This window comes from Triticum aestivum, chromosome 1D, assembly GCF_018294505.1.
Source record: "Triticum aestivum cultivar Chinese Spring chromosome 1D, IWGSC CS RefSeq v2.1, whole genome shotgun sequence".
Taxonomy (NCBI): domain Eukaryota; kingdom Viridiplantae; phylum Streptophyta; class Magnoliopsida; order Poales; family Poaceae; genus Triticum; species Triticum aestivum.
This window is the reverse complement of record NC_057796.1, coordinates 89028487-89056179: the sequence shown is the minus strand read 5'-3', so window position 1 is coordinate 89056179 and position 27693 is coordinate 89028487. Positions and strand designations below refer to the sequence as shown.

At 48.8% G+C, this 27693-nt stretch overlaps 1 long non-coding RNA gene across 1 annotated transcript; it reads right to left on the bottom strand.

Moving 5' to 3' along the window:
* Positions 1–24741: 24741 nt before the first annotated feature.
* LOC123166034 (uncharacterized) lies at positions 24742–27687 on the bottom strand. The gene is made up of 5 exons (XR_006483335.1): positions 27241–27687; positions 26372–27154; positions 26111–26192; positions 25122–25236; positions 24742–24933 (listed from the first exon to the last, which is right to left on the bottom strand). It is a non-coding gene; the product is annotated as an uncharacterized lncRNA (long non-coding RNA).
* Positions 27688–27693: the final 6 nt, after the last annotated feature.

Genomic DNA, 27693 nt, shown 5'->3' with positions numbered 1-27693 from the left:
CATTAAATCAATAAGATTTACTTGATGTGACACGAGTGAATCCTTACCAGGAAATCACTATGTTGAAGTACTAAATAGAAGATTGATCGTCCAACTACGCGTGCCATGCAGGGCCCCCGCCTACTCCCACAAGCAGGATAGTCCAAAGGTCGTGACAAATCGTATGGACCGAACATCCATGGGATTGGAAATCCTGGTGGGTGCGATAAACCCTGCAATGCATACAGATATTGGAGTGTAACCATAATTGATAAACCGTCATCACAAAAAAGATGATCTGGATACTTCAAAATATACAGACTAAATTGAGTGGACAGACATTAACATAGACTGTTCTCAGGACTCACCACACACCAAAAGCGGGTGTACTAAACAATACAGGGTTCACAAACAAAAATCAAGTACTGAACAATAGTACTTACTACAGACAAGCAAAGTTGCACTAATTAAACTCTGCAGACTATTTCTTGCCACCAACCTACGGGATGAACCCCGCATAACTGACTAGGCCATGCACTTCGTGAGAGATGTCTACCGGCACCATCACCATCTCGTCAACCTTGGAGAACCTAACAGAGTGGTCTGTCTGAAGGAAATATGCCCTAGAGGCAATAATAAAGTTGTTATTTATATTTCCTTATATCATGATAAATGTTTATTATTCATGCTAGAATTGTATTAACCGGAAGCTTAGTACATGTGTGAATACATAGACAAACAGAGTGTCACTAGTATGCCTCTACTTGACTAGCCCGTTAACCAAAGATGGTTAAGTTTCCTAGCCATAGACATGAGTTGTCATTTGATGAACGGGATCACATCATTAGAGAATGATGTGATTGACAAGACCCATCCGTTAGCTTAGCACTATGATCGTTTAGTTAATTGCTATTGCTTTCTTCATGACTTATACATGTTCCTATGACTATGAGATTATGCAACTCCCGAATACTGGAGGAACACTTAGTGTGCTATCAAATGTCACAACGTAACTGGGTGATTATAAAGATGCTCTACAGGTGTCTCTGATGGTGTTTGTTGAGTTGGCATAGATCAAGATTAGGATTTGTCACTCCGATTGTCGGAGAGGTATCTCTGGGCCCTCTCGGTAATGCACATCACTACAAGCCTTGCAAGTTAGTTGTGGGATGATGCATTACGTAACGAGTAAAAAGACTTGCCGGTAACGAGATTGAACTAGGTATAATGATACCGACGATCGAATCTCGGGCAAGAAACATACCAATGACAAAGGGAACAACATATGTTGTTGTGCGGTTTGATCGATAAAGATCTTCGTAGAATATGTAGGAACTAATATGAGCATCCAGGTTCCGCTATTGGTTATTAACCAGAGATGAGTCTCGGTCATGTCTACATAGTTCTCGAACCCGTAGGGTCTGCACGCTTAAACGTTCGATGACGATGTGTATTATGAGTTTTGTGATTTGATGTACTGAAGGTTGCTCAGAGTCCCGAATGTGATCACGGACATGACGAGGAGTCTCGAAATGGTCAAGACATGAAGATTGATATATTGGAAGGTTATGTTTGGACACCGGAATGGTTTCAGATGAGTTTAGGCATTTTCCGGACTACCGGGGGGGGGTTATCGGACCCCCCGGGGAGTTAATGGGCCTTAATGGGCCATAGTAGAAGAGAGGAGGAGGCGACCAAGTGGTGGGGTGCGCCCCCCCCCCCCGAATTGGGGAAGGGGGCCGGCCCCCCTTTCCTTCTCCCCCTCTTCCCTTCCTTCCCCCTCCTAGTTGGACTAGGAAAGGGGGGAAACCTACTCCTACTAGGAGTAGGAATCCCCCCTTGGGGCGCGCCCTAGGAGGCCGGCCCTCCCCCTCCTCCACTCCTTTATATACGGGGGAGGGGGCACCCCATAGACACACAAGTTGATCTTTAGCCGTGTGCGGTGCCCCCTCCATAGTTTTCGACCTTGGTCATATTTGTCGTAGTGCTTAGGCGAAGCCCTGCGTCGGTAACTTCATCATCACCGTCACCATGCCGTTGTGCTGACAAAACTCTCCCTCGGCCTCAGCTGGATCTAGAGTTTGAGGGACATCACCGAGCTGAACGTGTGCAGATCGCGGAGGTGCCGTGCGTTTGGTACTTGATCGGTTGGTGTCGGTGTCAAAACCGGCGGATCTCGGGTAGGGGGTCCCGAACTGTGCGTCTAAGGTCGATGATAACAGGAGACATGTGAGGGAGTCCTGGACTAAGGGGTCCTCGAGCGTCCGGCCTGTTATTCGTTGGGCCGGACTGATGGGCTGTGAAGACATGAAGGCCGAAGATTGTACCTGTGTCCGGATAGGACTCTACTTGGCGTGGAAGGCAAGCTTGGCGACGATCATGAAGATTCCCTCTTATGTAACTGACCCCATATAACCCTAGATCTCTCCGGTGCCTATATAAACCGGAGAGCATAGTCCGGATAGATATACTCATTACCATATACTCATAGGCTAGACTTCTAGGGTTCAGCCATTACGATCTCGTGGTAGATCAACTCTTGTAACACTCATATTCATCAAGATCAATCAAGCAGGAAGTAGGGTATTACCTCCATAGAGAGGGCCCGAACCTAGGTAAACATTGTGTCCCCCGTCTCCTGTTACCATCGATCCTAGACGCACAGTTCGGGACCCCCCTACCCGAGATCCGCCGGTTTTGACACCGACATTGGTGCTTTCATTGAGAGTTCCACTGTGCCGTCAACGAAAGGTTTCATGGCCCCTTCAATCTTCAGTAATGACGTGGTCCAGGGAGAAACCTTCCTCCTCGGACAGATCTTCGTGTTCGGCGGCTTCGTACTGCAGATCGATAGCTACGCCCCTGGCCATCAGGTCAGATTCGGAAGTCTGAACTATGTCGCGGACATCCGTGGAGACTTGATATTCGACGGATTCGAAACCGCGGCAACCGCTCCCCTTCGCCCCGACGAACATGGCCTAAACCTATCACCGGGCCGCATCCATGAGACAGCTCCTGTAATAACTCTGGCCTTAGATCCGGAGCAGATCAAGTCGTTCGAAGATGGGAAACTCAACCCCATCACGGGGGCTACCGATTCGGCGGCGTTGGAGCCGCACGCATATTCCACTTCATACGATACTTGCATCAACGGAACCCCGGACTCGTCTCCGGTATCGAGTTCCGAACCTTGCGAGCCCGCGGATACCGAACTCGATCGGCTATCGATCTTCAAGTTCAGTGCCGCGGATATCTTCCAACACTCGCCCATGGGCGACCTACTAAACTCACTAAAAAACCTATCCCTGGCAGACGGCTCGTCACCGAACTATGTTCGGTTCGACCTTACGGTGGATGATGGAGAATTTCGCTGCCCACCCGCCACCCACTTCATAGCCACCGTCGAAGGCCCAACCAACACGCCTGACTCCTTCTCCGAAGACATCGACGGTCTGGACGACGATGAGGGGCAAGGCTAGAGCTTGCTACCCGCTAGACGCGGGACGACCACTTCCTGGTATGACGTGTGTATGGTAGACACACCCAATGACGATGACAAGGAGGACCCAGTTGAGGATAAACCTCCTGGTACAGAGTCCGAACACCGGCGCCCCCCGCGCCGCTCGCAGTCATGTCACTTAAGAGAAAACAATACTAGCACCGGAGGTGATAGTACTCCAGACAACGAAGACCCTGTCAAGACAGGATCCGAACAGGAGGACCAGGAAAGCGGGCAAGATAGCCCTGATGAACAAGTCATATACAGAGACTCGGAGGATAGTAATTATCTCCCACTCTCCGAGGAAGAGGAGATCCTCGGCAATGAGGAATTCATCGTGCCTGAGGAACCTCTCGAGCAGGAGCGCTTTAAACGCCGGCTAATAGCCACGGCAAGGAATCTAAGAATAAAGCGGCTGCAGCTTCAAGCAAGCCAAGATCTGCTCAATGATAAATGGACCGAGGTCCTAGCCGCCGAAGAATACGGCCCTAGTGGCCCGGACAAAAACCACCCCAAGCGCAGGTGGCTCCCTCCACATGATGGCGAGGCGTTGGAGCCCGTACCACCATCGAACAATGCGGCAGGTCGACCACAGTTCGGCCCGGATAAAACAGCAGCCCAAGCAGAACACCATACCAACCAATCCGGCCGTAAAAACAAGAACAAGATGGTTCGGGAAGACAATCGCGATATCCGCCAAAACTTAGTGGGCAGAGCAGGACAGACAAGATCGACGTACAGATCGCGGGGATATGCCCTGACCGGCGATGTTGGCCAATTAGCCGGACATAACAGAGCCAACCACACCCGAAGCCGCCAACGGCATCCAACGGAGGTGCTTCACAGTGTGGCCCAAAATAGAGGAGCCGCGCACCCTCTTTGCTTCACCGACGAGGTAATGGAGCATGAATTTCCAGACGGGTTTAAACCCATCAACATCGCATCATACGATGGAACTACAGATCCCACAGTATGGATGGAGGATTACCTCCTCCATATCCAGCTGGCTCGCGGAGACGACCTTCATGCCATTAAATACGTGCCTCTCAAGCTTAAGGGGCCAGCACGGTACTGGCTAAACAGTTTGCCAAAAAATTCTATTGGCAGCTGGGAAGATTTGGAAGACGCCTTTCGTGACAACTTCCAAGGAACATATGTCCGACCACCATATGCCGATGACTTAAGCCATATTGTCCAACAGCCCGGCGAGTCAGCCAGGGAATTCTGGACTAGGTTCTTAGTCAAAAAGAACCAAATTGCCGACTGTCCGGACGTGGAAGCCCTTGCGGCCTTCAAATATAGCGTCCGGGATGAATGGCTAGCACATCACCTTGGCCAGGAAGGACCTAAATCCATGACAGCCCTTACCGCTCTAATGACTCGCTTTTGTGCGGGAGAAGACAACTGGCTCACTCGTAAAAGCAACAAAGCCAGCGACCCGGGCACTTCCGAAATCCGAGACGGCAACAACAAGCCATGACTAAACGAACACAACAGTCGCAGCAATAATGAAAGATCACGCGACAAAGCGGTCAACGCCGGATTTCACAATCCGATACCCGGTCAACGAAAAAAGCCATTTAAGGCCAACCAGGATGGACCATCCGCCCTCGATAGGATATTAGACCGACCTTGTCAGATTCACGGTCACACTGATAAGCCAGCTAATCACACCAACAGAAACTGTTGGGTCTTTAAGCAGGCAGGCAGGCTTAACGCCGAGCATAAAGGGAGGAGGCCACCAAGCGATAAAGACAACGGAGCGGCTCGCCAGCCGAACACCAGGGGCCATAAGCAGTTTCCCTCCGAGGTTCGACCACTCCTGGAGCGGAAATAGCCGTTCGGCTTCCGCTACCCACCCACTATGCTGGCAAGATTTACACCACGTGTACATCACTACGCGCTCAAGATACCATGGGCATCGGCGGAAGCACAATACGGACAACCCTGCAAGCATTCCCGTAATGTTTTTTTATCCGTTTTCTTTAGTTTTCTTTATTATAACTTAAAAACAGGTGACCAAAAAGACAGCATCTGCAACGGACTCTATCGGAGTTTGGATCCATACACTCACCTAAGGGGCTACTTCCGTCAAGGATTCCCCTCCCCAAGGACGGGAGGCGCAGACGTGCGACAGGAGGTCCAAAACAGCTTTTTGTAGACCTCACTCTTTATTTTGAGCCTGCACTATGCCTTTTTCCTCTGTTCCCGACCACGAGCATGTCAAATAGCCGGGTTGTGGTTTTTCTTTTTTTATGAATTTATCATTGCTTATTGCTCCACTCCCAGTAAACTTTATCTGAACTAATCTTCCATACTCTTTCTACAATGAGTACGGCCATAACGGCTGTGTTATAAGACGCGCCTCGGCATAACCTGCCAAGGGCTCGGTATGGGAACAAATGAGTCGCCAATAAAAGTCTGAACAGCTCTATAGCATACTTCGGCGTCGCAGGTTTGGCCTTATATGCATCAGCTCCGAATCATTGTCTTCGGTCAATAGTTGGGTTGCCCGGCTCCTGTGCTTGCTACCCTACGTTCTGTTCTATCGGCTAGAGTAGTAAAGGGAGAACTACTGCGATTGTGCCCTGGCTTTGACCGGACGAGCACCTTAGTAGAGAAAGCCGAAAACTGACTGTCATGATGCGGCGAGAGCTGGTCAACCACTTGACGACTTACTCGAATCTTTAGCGATTCTCCGTGTCACACGAAGGATCTTTTTTAGATCGAAACATGTAAGGCACCATATTATAATATGCCGCATACATACCAGGGGCTATGTCGTAGCCCCACCATAAAACTCCTATGGCTAAGTGAAAGTGTTAACGCCCCATAGTCCGATTGCCTGGTTCGCCGCATTATCACCTCCTTTATGGACCAAGACGTTGGATAAAGAGTGATTCAATGCTTTTCCGAACACCCCCGTACTTCCTACGAGGGGGCTGAAGCCGATGACTGGAAAACTTTCAAATTGCATTAAAACGGCCGCACAGGAGGAATACAAGCTTTCGAGCAAAACATAAAAATAGATAACTATAAAGTTGTCTGTTACAACCCTTATACAGATCACTCGAACATTATGTCTTTCGAGCACTGACCCTCTATCAAGCGGGCGGCCTCTAGGACGTCTTCAAAATAATGCTCCGGTTTCGGACGGTCCTTGCCTTTGGGTGGACCCTTCGCCGCAACATCGATGGCCTTCATCTTCCCCCAGAATGTCTTGACTCGGGCAAAGGCCATCCGTGCACCTTCAATGCGCGTCGACCGCTTCACAGCGTCGATACGCGACACTGCGTCAACAAGCCGCTGCACCAGGCCGAAGTAACTCCTCGGAATAGGTTCAGTCGGCCACAACCGGACTATGACGTCCCTCATGGCAGCGTCGGATATCCTATGCAGCTCGGCCCACTGGGACATCTGTTCATTCAGCAACAGAGGGCGCTTCGACGCGCCAAATTGTGACCAGAAAAGCTTCTCCGTTGCATATCCCTCTTGTGCATGGTAAAACTGCGCCACATCGGAAGAACTCTTCGGCAAGTCTAAAAAATTGTCCGGAGAACTCCATACTTGGTTAAGCTGAGCATAGTTCGGATCGCCGAACTTAGCCTGTAGCAAAAAGGGCTTGCCAGCCACAATCTCCCCAGCTTGCCAAATCTCCTCGCGGGCTGCTCTGGATTCAGACCGCGCTTCTCTTGCCTCTTGTAAGGCCTTGTCAAGTTAATCCGTTTTGGCTTCCTTTTCCTTCTCAAGAAGTTTACAGCGGCTAGCCGCATCCTCTAACTCGTGCGCCATGGTGGACATCTTCTCCTTGTCTTGGCACCGCGCAGCTTGTTCGGCTTTCAACTCAGCCGATGCCTTTTCGACAGCTGCACTACTAAACCGGGCCTGATCCTTGACCCGGGCTAGCTCAGCCCGAAGGGCTTCCACAGCGGCAGCACCATCTGCATTCGTGCACATTTCATATAGAACTCTTTTCAGAGTCAGGCTTAAATTACAAGCACATTGGTGTAAGGAATGCTCGAAATATATACCTTGCGAGTCGTCAAGACGCCTGTTGATCAATGCAATGTCATCCTCCGCAGTATCCAGCTTTCGCTGCAGTTCGGCCACTTCGGTATTCCGGGCAGCCGCAGGAGGGGAGACAGCCTGCATTCCAAGTTAAACCAAGGTTAGTACCTGAGAAAATCTTTTCGATCGTCCGATCGCTTCCCTTGGAAGGCAATCCGAGTCTCAAGGGCTACTGCATATACAACAGGTGCATTCTGTCAATAAAATTCAATTGACAAAATTACATCACAAACCTCAAAACCCCTTAGGAGGCTCGTAAAGGCCTCATTCAACCCGCTCTTCGCGGAGAGAACCTTTTTGACCACCGTAACCATTAAGGCACGGTGCTCTTCCGAAACAGACGCTCGTCGCAGCATGTCCGTCAACGTCTCCGGCACTCCTGGGTCTTCGGACACCGCCGCCGGAGCACGACACTCCTTTGAAGGAATCCGCTTACCCGCCTCCAGAATCGTCTCCGGCTGTATACCGGATAGTTCGGGGCCGTCATTCTTGATCCCCGAACCCTGAGTAACAGAGGTGCCACCTTCGGGCAACTCCTTCCTCGTTTCCTCCGCTACTTGCCGGTTGGGAGGAGCCCTCCGGGACGACACCTCAAGATCATCTGCCCTATTGGGCGAGGAGGCCGGAGAAGGCGTGTCACTCTCCATCATCTCTGGCAGAAGGTCTCCCGAGGAGGAGGACGATTGAGAAACACCAGGCGTTAACCTGCGAGGACGTACATATGTCGGAGGATTACTTCAGTAATTAGAAAGGAATGAGGTATGGTTAAAGTACCCTGTGTCACTTACGGTCTGGCCGGAGGTTCGTCCTCATCATCAAGCTCTACATTGACATCGCTTGCCCGGCCCAAGCCGCCCGACGATGGCGTTTTCCCTTTCTTGGAAGGTTTCCCCTCCTGACCTCCAGAAGCGGCCCTCTTCTTGCTATGGAAGGCCCTCTCTACACCTTTGCCCCTGGGCAAAAGGGTTTCAGTTTCCCCGAACACAGCGTCTGAATCGTCCTCAGGGCGGGCATCTCCTTTGGGCTCCCCGCTCTCACCCCCCTCTGCAGACACCTGGTACGGTGTCGGAGTTAACATCCGCGTCAGCAGGGCGGACGCGGGGTCTTCGGGAAGGGGTGCCGGACACCAGATCAGCATCGCTTTATTTATCCAGTCCTATATAAGGACGGGTCGTTCAGTATCTTGTCAAGAGATGCTTGAATGAAAGGTGTTCGGAGATTGAATACTTACCGGAGTGTCCGGATGATTGCAGTCAAGGCCAACGTCTTCGGTGGTGTCCGGCCATTGCTCTCGCTCCCCGAAATATAATTTCCACATTCCTTCGTGTGTAGTGCCGAAGAAGTGCTGAAGAGTCCGCCGCCCTTTTGGATTAAACTCCCACATATGGAGAGGACGCCGTTGACACGGCAGGGTCCGGCGGACCAGCATTACTTGAACGACGTTCACAAGATCGATGCCCTTCTCAGTAAGGCTTTGGATGCGACCTTGCAGAGTCTGCACCTCATTAACGGATCCCCAGTCCAATCCCTTGTTGATCCATGAAGCGAGCTGAGTTGGAGGGTCGGGCCGGAATGCAGGCGTAGCCGCCCACTTGGAGCCCCGCGGCTCATTGACATAAAACCACCCTTGCTGCCATAGGTCGGAAGACTCGGCGAAAGATCCTTCAAACCAAACCGCGCTGGCAAGCTTGCTTATTATAACGCTGCCGCACTCTGTCTGCTCCTCCTCTGTCACCCGCGGCCTCACGTCAAAAGTCTTGAGCCACAAACCAAAGTGCGGAGGAGTCCGGAGGAAGGCCTCACACGTCACGATAAATGTCGAGATGAGAAGAACGGAGTCCGGGGCCAGATCATGAAAATCTAGCCCATAGTAGAACAGGAGCCCCGGACGAAGGGGTTAAGCGCGAACAGTAACCCATGGAGGAAGTGGGATACAAATACTACCCTCTCGCTGGATTTAGGGGTGGGAATAACCTGCCCCTCGGCAGGAAGCCGATGAAGGATTTCTGGGGTCAGATACCTCGCCACGCGGAGCTTCGCAATATCCTCCTCTGTGACAGAAGAGGCCACCCACCGGCCTGAACGGCTGGGCCCGGACATGACTGGGGCTGGTGGTGATTGGAACTCGAGGGCTAGAACTCGAGGTGGCTGGGGTTGAGGAAGAAGCAAGCGCGAAAGAGGAGGACAAGTTTGGGTCCCTATATAAAGGCCCAGAATATCGGGCGTCCCCTCCTAGATCTTGAAACTTACCTATCCTCAAAGAGTTGTACCCAGGGGACGGTTGGGTTACCCACACCTACATTATTGAAAATCCCGTAAATAAGAGGACATGATCTCCGCTTTTACAAGATGTGCCAATAAAACCGCTCGCCGAGACGTGGGGGGACGGGCTAGCCAACGGTTGGAAATAATAACCGGGCAGGAGTGATACAATGTCATAAATAGTTGTCAGCAGATTGGACTCATGGAGTATTGTATTTTCTGCAATTATGTACACAGGTCCGGATATATTTACTACATACGAAGACTATCTTGGAGTTCGGAAGAAAGGGAACCCGCCTTGCAATGCCGAAGACAATCTGTGCGCCGGACTCCTCGTCATTGAAGCCAGGTTCAGGGGCTACTGAGGGAGTCCTGGACAAAGGGGTCCTCGGGCGTCCAGCCTGTTATTCGTTGGGCCGGACTGATGGGCTGTGAAGACATGAAGGCCGAAGACTGTACCTGTGTCCGGATAGGACTCTACTTGGCATGGAAGGCAAGCTTGGCGACGATCATGAAGATTCCCTCTTATGTAACCGACCCCATGTAACCCTAGATCTCTCCGGTGCCTATATAAACCGGAGAGCATAGTCCGGATAGATATACTCATAGGCTAGACTTCTAGGGTTCAGCCATTACGATCTCGTGGTAGATCAACTCTTGTAACACTCATATTCATCAAGATCAATCAAGCAGGAAGTAGGGAATTACCTCCATAGAGAGGGCCCGAACCTGGGTAAACATTGTGTCCCCCGTCTCCTGTTACCATCGATCCTAGACGCACAGTTTGGGACCCCCCCTACCCGAGATCCGCCGGTTTTGACACCGACAACAGGGGACACGATGTTTACCCAGGTTCGTGCCCTCTCTATGGAGGTAATACCCTACTTCCTGCTTGATTGATCTTGGTGAATATGAGTATTACAAGAGTTGATCTACCTCGAGATCGTAATGGCTAAAACCCTAGAAGTCTAGCATGTATGATTATGATTGCCTCTATGGACTAAGCCCTCCGGTTTATATAGACACCGGAGGGAACTAGGGTTGTACAAAGTCGGTTATAGAGAAAGGAATCTTCATAATTTAGACGCCAAGCTTGCCTTCCACGCCAAGGAGAGTCCCATCCGGACACGGATAAGAGTCTTCGGTCTTTGTATCTTCACAGCCCATTAGTCCGACCCATGTCTAACAGGCCGGACGCCCGAGGACCCCTTAGTCCAGGACTCCCTCAGTAGCCCCAGAACCAGGCTTTCAATGACTATGTGTTCGTCACGCAGATTGTCTTCGGCATTGCAAGGCGGGTTCCTCCTCCGATGACTTCAAAGAGACGTGTTCGACATTTCATTTAATGTAGTACCCCTCGGCTTCTGTGCATCCACGACTTCAGCTTCCACGTGTCGAGCGAATACGAGAGGTCGGGGTATTTTTTGCACATAACACCCCGACCATGTAAGAAAAAGTGTCTATTTATAGAGATTAGATCTCAGATCCATTTAGCACCACGCGGAAAATCTTCAGAGCTTGCTAGGAAAAACCACTCCAACATGGCTAGCGCTCCCAGCTCTTCTTCCCATCCCTACGGCCAAGAAAAAGGCGATTGAGAGAGATGTTCCGTATCCCACGGTCAGCTGGTGATGCTGCAAACACAGGGATTTCTTCCCCCCGCGGATCTGGTCCCTGTTCGGGCAGGATTGACCTCTTTCAACGGCGGGGCTCAAGCGGAGAATTCCCCCAATCCATCTAGGGGGGAACGAGTGTGCTTCGTTCCCAACTTGCTAAGAGGCGTCGGATTTTCAATCCATCCGTTCCTCCGAGGGCTTCTGGAGTATTATGGCCTCCAACTGCACAACTTCACTCCTGCCTCCATCCTGCACATCGCGGGTTACGTCGCTCTTTGCGAGCTATTCCTGGGTTGTGAGGCGCATTTTGAATTGTGGAGAAAGCTATTCTGCCTCATCCCGCGTAACCAAGAGGGATCAATATTTGAAGTGGGCGGAGCCGAGGTATGGCGCATCGCCGAGACCGGATACTTGTCCGGCACACCGAAGAAGGCATCCGAAGATTGGCCTTCCGAATGGTTCTATATCAAGGACGTTGCCCTTCCTGACCCAGTCCGAAGGGGTCTTCCCGAATTTACAAGCATTCCGTTGAAGAAACGCCATAGCTGGCACCCTCGGAGCCTCGAGGAGGAAGATAGTGCGGAAGTACGTCAATTGATGAGCAAGATAAAGACGCTTGCCCAGTTCGGATTATCAATAATCGAGGTAATGGCGACTTCCATAGTACGAGGGGTTCGGCCACCCCAATACAGAGGGCTTCCCATGTGGCACTATAATGGGGAAGATGACACCTCCCGCTGCGGTCGGAAGGGTCCGGACACGCCCGCCGCTTTGGCCAAAATATTGGCCAAGCTGTTCAAAGGGGAAGAAGAGGAATTTATTCGTATTAACTGCAGAGATGGATTTTCCATGTACAATCCTCCTAGCTGGGTGAGTCCCAACCCCTGTGCTCTACTCATTCTACCCCCTGAGTCACTTTTAATGAACATTAATCCGTCCATTTGTAACAGAAATGGCGAAAGATCACCAAGGGGCTCCACAGCCCCGCCCCACAGCTAGAGGACCACAACCGGGACCTTGACCCCGGATTCGAAGAGGATCCAGACATATTCGTGGTGCTCGAGGATGGGGTGTTCTACCAGGCGAGCTATGACGTCACGTAAGTGGCCATCACCGCCGACTATCCCGGTCTTCTCCCTGCCTCACACGTAAGTAACCAGGAGACAACTCCTCCGAAAGAGCTTCCTCGTTCTGCCTCACCCACCACACTGTCTCGTGCTCCAAAGGGGAGGCGTTCGGCGCGCCATGCTACACCAGAGGCAACTCCAAAGAGAGCAGCTCCTACGCCGGGCAAGCCTTCAAAGAGAAAGGCAAACGAAGACACGACCGAGCCTTCATCGAAGAGGTATGGCTTTGTGAATATGCCCCTTGGCAGTCGCATCCAACTGTGACTTTTTCCGTTTGTCCTATATCAGGAAAAGAGTTCGCCGGACTATGTCCGGGGGTCTGGCCGGTCATACTCCCAACAGCCGGGATCCAGATCCTGCCGTAAAGACGGGGGCTAATACGGGAGTGACGCCGGATTGTCCTTCGGCAGAGGATTCGGATGATGTATCCATCACAAACTCAGAAGTGGAGAGCGCCATGAATCATCGGCGCCGGAGGGCCGTTCTACGCGACCCCAGCTTTACAAAAGAGGCATTCAATGCCTTCTGCTCGGCTGATGCATACATCCGAGCTGCTCGAGATGGGCTTAACAGAGCCACACACCAGCATTTAAAAGATATGCGGGTAGGTCTACATTTGTCCAAATATGATAATTATATACCAGTAGCCCCTGAGACTTGAAGCAGTTGATACAACTGATTTAAGGATCATAATAACCAAGTGCTTACAGAGAAGAACAACCTGTTGTCTCAAGAACTAGAAAAGTATCGGACCCAGCTAACTGCTATTGTCGCCGAACTGGAGAAATCCAAGAAGGCGCCACCTGGTAATGTTCCCCTCCATCGAGAAAACATAATTATATACCAGCAATGCTAACACTGTTGCTCGTCTCATGGCAGGATCGTCAGACCAACTGGAGGGGCAACTGAAAGACGTTCAAGCGAGAGAACAAGAAGCCAAAAGGCTAATGGCCGCGAGCGAACGTGTGCTGACATGAGTCAGGGAGGAGAAAAACAAGCTCCAGGATTCCAATACCCAGCTGGGCGAAGAACTGAAAGATGTGCGGGCCCAGCTGGCTGACTCCATGAAGGAAAAAAAGAGGCTGCGAGGCGGCATATTTAGTATGTGTTCAAACTTACCGCCGTGTAATTCAGAGACGAAAGGAACTGTCAGAGTTATGTCTGTAGGTATGCTGACTGGCCGTCCCGAAGAGGAGATGTTCAGATCCTCGGGCGATCTGCTACAAGAGCTGTCGCGAATGCACGAACAAGCTCGGCAGGCGATGCGAAGTGTTGCCAAGGCCTTATGGCCATCCGCCTCCCCGCCAGGAAGTATGGAGGAGCTTATACAGCTATTCAAGGGAGCGCGGCGGCGTTTTCGATTATGGAAGATATCGGCCTGCCGGGAAGGTGCGCGAGAGGCCTGGGCCATGGTGAAAACATGGTATACCAAGCTTGATCTGAATCATATGGCCCGGGTCGGACCTCTAGGGTCAGATGGAAAAGAAATTCCCGTTAATTTGGTATATGGCCAAGTAGAAGTAGCCGCCCATATTCCCAACAGGATTGTAAGTTAGACAGCCTGCTAGACGGTATAGAGGAGGAAATTTTTCAGTCCAAGTGACTATGTACTTTCCTGGACATATTTGTCCCTAGCCGAATTGTAAAATGATTGTCATGGCAGACCTTTTCGCTTCGACCTCTGGACCCGAAGGTGCAGAGTGTTTCCGAATACCTGAGCGGAAAAATAGTCCGGGGTATGCGTGGAAACCAGGCGTAGGGGTCATTGTTGCTTGAACAGACAAGTTGTATCCGGCTAGCTATGTTATATTACATTTGTGATTGTAAGAAAATCTTCCAGAGAGAATAGTTCCATTAAGGGTTCCTTTCCCTGGGCGTACATGCGTTAATGTGCATGTCCGAACTGTGATTGAAAAAAAATCGCAGTATACGTGACATCTGGGGGTTCATAATGGGGTGAATGCAAAAAACATCTTTAGTCCACCGACCGAATATTCCCTTAAGAATGCTAGCTTTCGGCTTCACCCAGTCTGAGGTACACATCCGGATGACCCGGCAGTAACAATCGCAGAGGTGCTCCCTTTATGCCCTAGCCTAACTAACGGGAACGTAGGGCATAAGCACAGGAGCTAGGTAACCCAGCTTGGCCAAAACTTAAGTCATATCGATGCATATAATGGCGAAGAAAAGGTACATATGGGGAAAAACGCATATGTGATGAGCTTGATGCCCGGAAAATAATAATAAGCTTCTGTCCAAGAAGCCCCCATGTATAATGGATGTACACATTTGAGGATGTGTACGTCACAGGTGCACGGTTTAGCCGCACGAAAGCTTTAAGGCTAAAAAATGAAAAACCGAAAAGAGAGGAAAAACTAATGGAAACAATAGGGAGAAGGAGACGAACAAAGAGTTCGGCGCTAGGCATAGAATCTTCAGAGTCTGGCCGTGTTCCAGGGGTTCGGCTCTAGGCGATTGTCTAATGCATCACACAGGCGGTACGCTCCTCCAGTGAGAACTTCGTCAATGATGAAGGGACCCTCCCACTTGGGCTTGAGTTTCTCCTTTTTCTTCTCCGGCAAGCGGGGAACGAGTTCGCCAACATTATAAGTCTTGGCCCGTACTTCTCTGCTTTGATATCTGCAGGCCTATTGTTGATAAAATGCGGAACGGGCTTTTGCAACATCGTGCTCCTCCTCTAGGGCATCTAGGCTGTCCCGCCGATCAAGCTCGGCCTCTCTCTCTTCGTATGCGCATTCGAGGTGAGTCATGAATAATGTCGCAGGGTAACACAACCTCCGCACCGTACACCATGAAGAAAGGTGTATATCCAGTAGTGCGGTTGGGCGTGGTCCGCAGCCCCCAGAGTATGGAGTTGAGCTCCTCAACCCAGTGCTTGTCTGATTCTCTCAAAGACCGCACCAGTCTGGGTTTAATGCCGCTCATAATAAGACCATTGGCCCGTTCGACTTGGCCGTTTGTTTGCGGGTGATAGACAGAGGTGTAATCGAGCTTAATGCCCAGATTAGCACACCAGGTTTTCACCTCATCGGCTGTGAAATTGGAGCCGTTATCAGTGATGATGCTGTGTGGAACACCATAACAGTGCACAACACCGGATATGAATTCTATCACTGTCCCGGCTTTGGCCGTTTTAACTGGTTTGGCCTCTATCCACTTAGTGAATTTATCCACCATGACCAGCAGATACTTTTTCTTATGGCTTCCTCCTTTAAGGGGTCCAACCATATCAAGCCCCCAGACCGCGAAAGGCCAAGGGATGGGGATCGTTTGTAGAGTAGTGGGTTGCATATGGCTTTGGTTAGCGAAAAGCTGGCATCCGACGCAACGCTGGACAAGGTCCTGTGCATCTGCTCGGGCTGTCGGCCAATAGAAACCTGTACGGAAGGCCTTGCTTACAAGGGCCCGAGCCACGGCGTGGTGACCACCGAGACCGACATGAATTTCAGCCAAGAGCTGCCACCCCTCTTCCTCAGAGATACATCTTTGAAGTATTCCAGTAGCGCTTTTCTTGTAGAGTTCTCCGTCGTGAATCTTGTAGGCTTTCGAACGCCGAACAATGCAGCGAGCCTCATTCTGATCCTCAGGGAGTTCTCACCTATTAAGGTAGGCCAAGAAGGGTTCAGTCCATGGGGCAATGCCTGCCATGATGAGATGGGCCGGCGATGTTATTTCGGTGGTTGAGCCCCCGATGATATCAGTGTGTTCGAAATCTAGGGTTATGGTCGGATCCGGGCTGGTGTTGCCGCTTTCCCCTTGCCACACCACGGATGGCTTGAAAATCCTTTCCAGAAAGATGTTAGGCGGGATGGGGTCACGCTTAGCGCTGATGCGAGCAAGGACATTCGCCGCTTGATTTCTTTCTCGAGCCACATGATGAAACTCGAGCCCCTCGAACCGAGCTGACATTTTGAGAACGACATTACGGTAAGCTGCCATCTTCGGGTCTTTGGCATTGAAATCTCCATTTATTTGAGATATTGTGAGGTTTAAGTCCCCGCGCACTTCCAGTCGTTGTATGCCCATGGAGACAGCCATCCGAAGACCATGCAATAAGGCCTCATATTCGGCTGCATTGTTGGAGTCTGTGTATAATATTTGGAGTATGTACTGAACTACATCTCCAGTGGGGGACGTTAAGACAACGCCTGCCCCTAGCCCCGCCAACATTTTGGAACCATTGAAGTACATAACCCAGTTGGAATATGTGCATACTCTTTAGGGAGTTCGGCCTCTGTCCATTCGGCGACGAAGTCAGCCAGTACTTGGGATTTAATGGCTCGGCGCGGTTTGTATGTTATGTTGAATGGAAGGAGCTCAATGACCCACTTGGCAATCCGGCTCGTGGCATCGCGGTTGTTTATTCTGTCGTTGAGTGGTACCTCGGAAGCCACCGTAATCGAGCACTCTTGAAAGTAGTGTCGCAGCTTCCGGGATGCCATGAAGACCGCGTATGCTATCTTTTGGTAATGAGGGTATCGGGATTTGCATGGTGTGAGGACAGTGGATACGTAGTATACCGGTTTCTGGAGCGGGAACTTGTGTCCGTCCTGCTCTCGCTCAACGACGAGCACGGTGCTCACCACCTTGTCTGTTGCCGATATGTATAATAACATGGGTTCGCCGACGTTCGGCGCAGCCAGGATTGGGTTTCTCGCTAAAAGAGCCTTTATTTCTTCCAGTCTGGCCGTTGCCGCATCCGTCCACTCAAAGTGGTCGGTGCGTCGGAGAAGGCGATAAAGTGGCAATGCTTTTTCTCCCAATCTGGAGATAAAGCGGCTTAAAGCTGCCACACATCCGATGAGTTTTTGGACCTGTTTAAGGTCTGTTGGCGTAGCCAATTGTGACAAAGCTTGGATTTTGGCTGGATTTGCCTCAATTCCTCTATTGAAAACGATGAAGCCCAGCAGTTTTCCAGTGGGGACGCCGAAAACACACTTTTCCGGATTGAGCTTGATGTCATATGTACGGAGGTTGTCGAATGTGAGACGTAGATTGTCTATCAATGACTCGACGTGCTTGGTTTTGATGACGACGTCATCCACATATGCTTCAACTGTCTTGCCAATCTGTTTCTCCAGGCATGTTTGAATCATGCGTTGGTAGGTAGCCCTGGCGTTTTTGAGCCCGAAGGGCATGGTGTTGAAGCAGAATGGCCCATATGGGGTAATGAATGCCGTTGCAGCTTGGTCGGATTCCTTCATTTTGATTTGATGGTATCCGGAATATGCGTCGAGGAAGGACAGTGAGTCGTGTCCTGCGGTAGCATCGATAATCTGGTCGATGTGGGGGAGGGGGAAGGGATCCTTAGGCAAGCCTTATTAAGGTCTTTAAAATCGACGCACAGGCGCCAGGATTTATCTTTTTTTGGCACCATCTCCAGGTTTGCTAGCCAGTCCGGGTGTTTTATTTCTCTAATGAATCCGGCCTCGATTAACTTGGCTAGCTCCTCCCCCATAGCTTGACGTTTGGGCTCGGAAAAGCGCCGCAGTGTTTGTTTGACTGGTTTATATCTCTTCAATATATTGAGGCTGTGTTCGGCCAACCTGCGTGGGATTCCTGGCATATCAGAAGGATGCCAGGCGAATATGTCCCAGTTCGCGCGTAGGAACTCTCGTAGCGCGGCGTCGACCGTTGGGTCTAGTTGTGCCCCAATGGATGTTGTCTTCTTGGGGTTCGTTGGGTGGACTTGCAATTTGACTATTTCATCTGCTGGTTTAAAGGAGGTGGATTTGGGCCGTTTATCCAGGATTACATCGCCCCTATCCACCGTGGAGCGTAGTGCGGTTAATTCTTCGGCCGCGAGGGCTTTATACAAGGCCTCGAGGGCCAGGGATGTGGTTTTATTTTCAGCGCGGAGTGCTATGTCTGGATCACTGGCAAGAGTGATTATGCCATTGGGCCCGGGCATCTTAAGCTTCATGTACCCGTAATGAGGTATAGCCTGGAAGCGTGTAAATGCATCTCGCCCCAATAGGGCGTGATATCCACTATTGAAAGGGGCCACTTGGAAGGTTATTTCTTCGGACCGATAATTCTCCGGCGTGCCGAATACCACGTCGAGTGTGTTTTTTCCCGCGCATCGCGCCTCCCGACTGGGAATAATTCCTCGGAAGGTCGTGCTACTTTGCTCGATGTGGCTCCTGTCTATTTCCATTTTGTTGAGTGTGCCCTCGTAAATGAGGTTTAATCCGCTGCCGCCGTCCATGAGCACTTTGGTAAGCCGAAAGCCGTCCACGATTGGACTAAGGACCAAGGCAGCTGGTGCCCGGACTGTCTTGAGTTTTGGTTCGTCATCAGCATTAAAAGTTATAGCTGTGTCGTTCCAGGGGTTTATTGCTGCGACCTGGCAGACTTCGGCGAGGTCACGGAGTGCCCTTTTGCGCCTATTGTTTGAAGCGAAAGTCTCGAAGACCGTCAAAACTCCGAGGTCGTCGTCTTCTAGGGGGTATTGTTCTGAGGTGTTTTTGGTGAGGAGATCCTCGCCACTCTTGGCCACTTGCGGGAGTATCCAACATGCTCTAAGGTTGTGGGCTGGTGTGGTATTCGGTGTTGTGTGTATTTTGCATGGCCTATCGAGCCATCCCTCCAGAACGGTTCCGCGCCCCATAATAGGCTTAGATTTCTTTACTGTTGGTTCGGGCGCCCCACGAGGGTGCATCCTTTTCGCCTGGACGAGGGGCTGAGTGGAAACCTATGGTTCCCGGCGAGCTGCCTGGGTTTTCCAGGTGCTTTCCATTGCGCAGTACTTCTGTACTATGGTTGCCAAGTCAGCGAAGTGTAATACGCGACGGCGGTTGATGGCGTTGAGGATTCCTTCGTCCGTAAAATTGTTGCAGAATATTGAGATTGCGTCTTCGTCGCGGCAATCTTCAATCTTGTTTTTGACAAGGAGGAATCTGGCCCAGAAGTGATGGTCTGCTTCCTGAGACTGCTGTCGTATGTACATGAGATCGCTTATATCTGGGTGGGTGGGTGGATTTAAATCCGAACCCTGACCCAATTTGGGATCCGGAGTTTGAAAGACTTCTGAACTTAATAGTTCGGGCTTCGGGATGTCAACTGATTTTTTAGGCCCGTCGTCCGATTCTAGGTTCGGAGGGTAGGGCGTGTCTTTCCGCAGGCGGGTGTCCGGCTCTTCAAGCTCGGAGATCCGAACATAGTTCGTCCTCAGTATAGGGGAAGAGTTGCCGTCTTGCTCCTCTACTACCGCTATCTGATGGGTGATCGGTGGAGATTTGATTTCTCTTTGGTCGGGTTTAAGCCCAATCCAATCATAGTCTGTAGTGACCCCTAGGGCGGCGATGCGATCTAGGAGCTCGTTTAAAGACGACAACTCCACCGGATCCATCTGCTTGGAGTATTTGGAGTCAATACGGAAGGAGTTTTTGATGACCCAAGAAGTCAGCATCGGCTTAACAGCCGAACGGGCGGTCATGGTAAAGCCGCCCAGCCGGAGGGTTTGGCTTGGGGCCAGTGCTCCTCCGGAGGTGATACTGTCCTTGATAACAAGGCGAGCCATCGATCCTGTCCCTGACGTCACAGTGGAACTCTCAATGAAAGCACCAATGTCGGTGTCAAAACCGGCGGATCTCGGGTAGGGGGTCCCGAACTGTGCGTCTAAGGTCGATGTAACAGGAGACAGGGGACACGATGTTTACCCAGGTTCGGGCCCTCTCTATGGAGGTAATACCCTACTTCCTGCTTGATTGATCTTGGTGAATATGAGTATTACAAGAGTTGATCTACCTCGAGATCGTAATGGCTAAAACCCTAGAAGTCTAGCCTGTATGATTATGATTGCCTCTACGGACTAAGCCCTCCGGTTTATATAGACACCGGAGGGAACTAGGGTTGTACAAAGTCGGTTACAGAGAAAGGAATCTTCATATTTAGACACCAAGCTTGCCTTCCACGCCAAGGAGAGTCCCATCCGGACACGGATAAGAGTCTTCCGTCTTTGTATCTTCACAGCCCATCAGTCCGGCCCATGTCTAACAGGCCGGACGCCCGAGGACCCCTTAGTCCAGGACTCCCTCAGTTGGATCGTGAAGATGTTCGACTACATCAACCGCGTTACTAAACGCTTCCACTTTCGGTCTACGAGGGTACGTGGACACACTCTCCTCGCTCGTTGCTATGCTTGTCCTAGATAGATCTTGCGTGATCCTAGGAAATTTTTGAAATACTACGTTCCACAACAGTGGCATCCGAGCCAGGTCTATGCGTAGATGTTATATGCACGAGTAGAACACAGAGAGTTGTGGGCGATAATAGTCATACTGCTTACCAGCATGTCATACTTTGATTCAGCTGTATTGTTGGATGAAGCGGCCCAGACCTACATTACATGACCGCGTTCATGAGACTGGTTCTACCGCCGTGCTTCGCACACAGGTGGCTAGTGGGTGTCTGTTTCTCCAACTTTAGTTGAATCGAGTGTGACTATGCCCGGTCCTTGTTGAAGGTTAAAACAGCACACTTGACGAAAAATCATTGTGGTTTTGATGCATAGGTAAGAACGGTTCTTGCTAAGCCCGTAGCAGCCACGTAAAATTTGCAACAACAAAGTAGAGGATGTCTAACTTGTTTTTGCAGGGCTTGCTGTGATGTGATATGGTCAAGACGTGATGATATATAATTTGTTGTATGAGATGATCATGTTTTGTAATAGTTATCGGCAACTGGCAGGAACCATATGGTTGTCACTTTATTGTATGAAATGCAAACGCCATGACGATGCTTCGATGCTTCGATGGAGATCAAGGTGTCAAGCCGGTGACGATGGTGATCATGACGGTGCTTGGGAGATGGAGATCAAAGGCACAAGATGATGATGGCCATATCATATCACTTATATTGATTGCATGTGATGTTTATCCTTTATGCATCTTATTTTGCTTAGTTCGGAGGTAGCATTATAAGATGATCTCTCACTAAATTTCAAGGTATAAGTGTTCTCCCTGAGTATGCACCATTGCGACAGTTCGTCGTGCCGAGACACCACGTTATGATCGGGTGTGATAAGCTCTACGTTCACATACAACGGGTGCAAGCCAGTTTTGCACTGGCAGAATACTCGGGTTAAACTTGACGAGCCTAGCATATGTAGATATGGCCTCTGAACACTGAGACTGAAAGGTCGAGCGTGAATCATATAGTAGATATGATCAACATAGTGATGTTCACCATTGAAAACTTCTCCATCTTATGTGATGATCGGACATGGTTTAGTTGATATGGATCACGTGATCATTTAGATGACTAGATGGATGTCTATCTAAGTGGGAGTTCTTAAGTAATTTGATTAATTGAACTTTTAATTTATCATGAACTTAGTCCCGATAGTATTTGCATAAACTATGTTGTAGATCAATAGCTCGCGATGTAGCTCCCCGTTTATTTTTGATATGTTCCTAGAGAAAAACCATGTTGAAAGATGATAGTAGCAATGATGCGGACTAGGTCCATGATCTGAGGATTATCCTCATTGCCGCACAGAAGAATTATGTCCTTGATGCACCACTAGGTGACGGACCTATTGCAGGAGCAGATGCAGACGTTATGAACGTTTGGCAAGCTCGGTATGATAACTACTTGATAGTTTAGTGCGCCATGCTTTACGGCTTAGAACCGGGGCTTCAAAAACGTTTTTGAACGCCATGGAGCATATAAGATGTTCCAAGAGCTGAAATTGGTATTTCAGACTCATGCCCGAGTCGAGAGGTATGAGACCACTGACAAGTACTTTGCCTACAAGATGGAGGAGAATAGCTCAACCAGTGAGCATGTGCTCAGATTGTATGAGTACTACAATCACTTGAATCAAGTGGGAGTTAATCTTCCAGATAAAATAGTGATTGACGGAGTTCTCTAGTCACTATCACCAAGTTACTGGAACTTCGTGATGAACTATAATATGCAAGGGATGACGAAAATGATTCCCGAGCTCTTCGTGATGCTGAAATCGACGAAGATAGAAATCAAGAAAAGCATCAAATGTTGATGGTTGACAAGACCACTAGTTTCAAGTAAAAGGGCAAGGGAAAGAAAGGGAACTTCAAGAAGAATGGCAAGTAAGTTGCCACTCCCATGAAGAATCTCAAAGCTAGACCCAAGCCTGAAACTGAGTGCTTCTACTGCAAAGGAAATGGTCACTGGAAGTGGAACTGCCCTAGATACTTGGCGGATAAGAAGGATGGCAAAGTGAACAAAGGTATATTTGATATACATGTTATTTATGTGTACTTTACTAGTGTTTATATCAACCCCTCAGTATTTGTTACTGGTTCAGTTGCTAAGAGTAGTAACTCGAAACGGGAGTTGTAAAATAAACAGAGACTAGTTAAGGGCGAGGTGATGATGTGAGTTGGAAGTGGTTCCAAGGTTGATAAGATCACCATCGCACACTCCCTTTACCTTTGGGATTGGTGTTGAACCTAAAATAAATGTTATTTGGTGTTTGCGTTGAGCATAATATGATTAGATCATGTTTATTGCAATACGGTTATTCATTTAAGTCAAAGAATAATTGTTATTTTGTTTACATGAATAAAACCTTCAGTGGTCATACACCCAAGGTGAATGGTTTATTGAATCTCGATCGTAGTGATACACATATTCATAACATTGATGCCAAAAGATGCAAAGTTGATAATGATATTGCAACATATTTGTGGCACTGCAGTTTAGGTCATATTGGTGTAAAGCGCATGAAGAAACGCCATGCTGATGGACTTTTGGAATCACTTGATTATGAATCAATTGATGCTTGCGAACCATGCCTCATGGGAAAGATGACTAAGACTCTATTCTCCAGAACAATGGAGCGAGCAACTGACTTATTGGAAATAATACATATTGATGTAGGCGGTCCGATGAGTGTTGAGGCTTGCGGCGGGTATCATTATTTTCTGACCTTCAGAGATGATTTGAGAAGATATGGATATATCTACTTGATGAAACATAAGTCTGAAACATTTGAAAAGTTCAAAGAATTTCAGAGTGAAGTGGAAAATCATCGTAACAAGAAAATAAGGTTTACGATCTGATCGTGGAGGTGAATATTTGAGTTATGAGTTTGTTCTTCATTTAGAGCAATGTGGAATAGTTTCACAACTCACGCCACCTGGAACACCACATCGTAATGGTGTGTCTGAACGTCGTAACCGTACTTTATTAGTTATGGTGCGATTTATGATGTCTCTTACCGATTTACCACTATAGTTTTGGGGTTATGCATTAAAGACAGCTGCATTCGCGTTAAAAAGGGCACCATCTAAATCCGTTGAGACGGCACCGTATGAACTATGGTTTGGCAAGAAACCTAAGCTGTCGTTTCTTAAAGTTTGGGGTTGTGATGCTTATGTGAAAAAGCTTCAACCTGATAAGCTCGAACCCAAATCGGAGAAATGTGTCTTCATAGGATATCCAGAAGAAACTGTTGGGTACACCTTCTATCACAGATCCGAAGGCAAGATCTTTGTTGCTAAGACTGGATCCTTTCTAGAGAAGGAGTCTCTCTTGAAAGAAGTGAGTGGGAGGAAAGCAGAACTTGATGAGGTAGTTGTACCTTCTCCCTTATTGAAAAGTAGTTCATCACAGATATTAGTTCCAGTGATTCCTACACCAATTAGTGAGGAAGCACTACAAGAAATATGTCAACTTGCGACCACCACTATTGGTCACTGAAAGGTCATTGTTTTTCATTTACGACCTTTTTTGACCAAAAACAGAAGGTCAAAAGCTGGCAGTCGTAAACTGAAATTAACAACCTTCTCTGTGATATGTAAAAGGTCGTTGGTTCTTCGACCAAAATTTTGGTCACTAGCGGCCTTCCCAAGCCACGTAGGATCCAGCGTGGCAAGCTGACGTGGATAAGATTCAGCCCGGTCCGATTAGGTGTCTATATGGGCCAAGCCCATTAATTCAACCCATTTAGTATATTTATTTCTGTTAATTTTTGTCTGCTACATGGGCCAAGCCCAACTCGTCAGCCCATCAATTTTTATGCACGTTTGGCCTTTCAAGAATATATGTACAATTTTGTGCAGCCCATTTCTGGTTTACATTCGACCTTTTTATACATTCAAATATTAATTCGATCCTGGAGTTGGTCCAGTACTCTTTTCAGCCCATTCACATATTCATACATGTGATCCACCTTTTCGACAAATTTTGCAAATAATTTCATATTTCAGCACTAAATATGTTTACATCACAGGCCATAAAGCCCTACAAAATAGTATCACTTGTCCCTATACAAAACTATCAAATGATACGTACAACAAAACAGAATACAGAAAATTTAGTTCAACAAAAATAGGTTTCTTCCTCTTCCATCTTCCAGAACACACAACACCTGTGAAAATAAAGATGCCACAACAAAAATGGAAGGATCAGCCACTAGAAGCATATTGAATACAAGGGAAACAATCAAACTGTGCTGTAAGGATGGTTCTTTACAACTTGCATCAACGCAGCAGCCATACAAGGAACTGATATCAAGCAGAGCACAAATTGAGAGAAAGTTACTGTCCAGGAGCTGACCTTCCAATGGATAATCATGGTGCGTCGTGGTGCCTTCATCTGGAGTCAGAGGTCGGGTTGTGGGCTGCTGCTTTGCTTCCCCATATAGCACACCAGGTTCTCCTAAGATAGCAAACTGAAAACACAAAACATGATTAGGGAGTTGGTACATAAGAAAAGGAATTCATGCACGAATGGCATGTACAACTAAAAAAATCAGGCATCACATATTATTAGAATTGCATATTAGATGGCTGCAAGGTAAGTGTTTCTTCATATAAAGTAATTAGAAATATGTAGCCCGTAACTGTGTTGTAAGGATGGTTCTTTAGAAAAAAAGAATCTGCAAGGAGCTTGGCTGGAGCGGCCGATCTAATTGTTATGATTTGTTGCTTCTGAATCACCGCAGCGCTCAAAAGGGAATCATAACAGTGGATGATAGTTCAACTTCTGGTTATGATGTTTCTTGTCCATTTTGCTGACTTGTACAAATAAATTCGAACATGTTGCTGGATGGCTTGCAGCTTATAAAAAAAGCACTTGAAGCAACAATTAAATCACCGTATATAATTGAAGGGCTTGCCATATACTTACTGCCTGGCTTCAAGCAACGAATCACTCAAAACATACGAGTACTTATTTAATATAAGGAAATAAGAATGCCAGGAATGATTGATGACATGCATCCGCCTGAAATATGGTTGTCTGGTATGGTGTTTCTATGACAGATTCATGGATTCTTGTACTAGGTAGTAGCTCATTGGTTTTTCAGGCAAACAAAAAATAGTAATACATCCGCAGATAACAGGGAAGGGTGCCCCAGCCAGTAGCAAAGGGATTTGAGGTTCAGGTTCAGGAGCAAAGTCTAGCAATCTACTGTAAGTAGTACTAGTACTCCGTATGTAGTAACTGAGCAGAAAAGGACTAGTAGAAGGTGTTGACTTTACAGATCACATCTTGGGTGTCAATTCAAGCAATTGCTGTAGAGTGAAAGAATGACATGATGTTACCTGGGCATTGACTTCTGCAACCGTGCCAGAGTTGGATGTGTCACTGTTGGCCTTTTTGTACCTCTCAATGGTGGCTTTCACACTGCAAGTAACCGTTCAATGTCTAATTAGTACACATATATCTACACTCTGAAGAAAATTATACTAGAAATTAAGCAGAAGTATAATCACATGTATGCAAGGCAACTATATTGCATCACACGTTTCCTTATATCAATACTGCCATACTAGTAGGTTACAGTGTAGTACTTGTTGTCTTACCAGATCCGCCGGCCGGCAGCTTCTCCCACGCCCCATTCCGGCCTGCAAAGAAACCAAGATAATTTCGTGTCACATTTGTCTGCACAACACCAACACAAACTGATGTATGCACTACTGTACACGAGTGAAAAATACTGCTCTATAACACTGGATAACAACAGACAGCATCTGGCCAGTATCTAACCGAGATCCAGGCGGTTCTGAATCTAGCCACTCTGCGTCTCTGCAGAGATTGCTTTTTATGAGACACAGCTAGCTGCTAGTGCTTGATATAAACAACTAAATACGGCTAGGTGTTAACTGAAATATGGCGCGCTCTGAACCTAAGCTAACTCTGCCTCTTTGCGAACATGTGGACCTTCATCCAGAAAAGGAAATCCCCTTTTTATCTATTTCTGGGAACGGTTCCATCAGTTTATGAGTTTTTTGTCATTTTTTAGAGTGAGAGAGTCAGTTGATGAGTTAACTTAACAAACATCCACACAAATAAATCCAGATCCTGTGGCTAACGTTTCTATACTCAGTGAGACGGGATGCGTTGTTACCCCTAATTAGCTCAAAATCTTACTCAACAAAAGAAAGATGTAGATTGTTAAGTAGGCAGATAATAATGTTTGCGACGGGGAGGCAGTCATGCAGGTAGATTTTCCCTCCACCTAAGGTTCAGCTAAGTGCAAGAAACATGAAGAGAGATCCATTTTCAGAGAATCATTACCCAGTCACGGTCACCACGGGCCCTTTCCACTCCATACTCCATGCCTACATACACCCCAGCAACAGCACCTGCAGATTAGTCACACAAAAAAGCATCTGAATCTGTCAGAGAGAATTAGAAGAACGGATGAAAGAGTAGGGTGGGGGGTGCGTACGGCGCCGATCTTGAGGAAGCCGTCGACGGTGCGGTTGAGGAGCGGGTTCCCGAGGTCGATGGCCCCCATCTCCTAAGGCAACGCTGCTGGAGCAGAGGTGAACGAGGACGACCGCGATGGGGCGGCGCCATGGTCCCCTCCCGGTCCGACGTGGCCTAGCCTCAGATGATGGCCGCCCGCTCCATCCCCCTCCAGATCACGCAGGACAAGAGGGAGGAGGACGTCGACGGGGGACGTCGGCCAGCCCCTCCTGCGCCAACTCCGGGGACGCCGACGACAACGAGTGCGTCTGTTAGGAACCGCAGGAGAGGGAGGGGAGGCGCGGAGTGCCGTGCGTGTACGTGGTCGCGGCGGGGCACGCCGCCATCCTGGCCGTGGACTGCCTGCCTGTGGTCGCCGGGCCGGCGAGACGAGGCGCCGCGCGGCAAAATCCCAAGGACGGGGTGGTTGGTT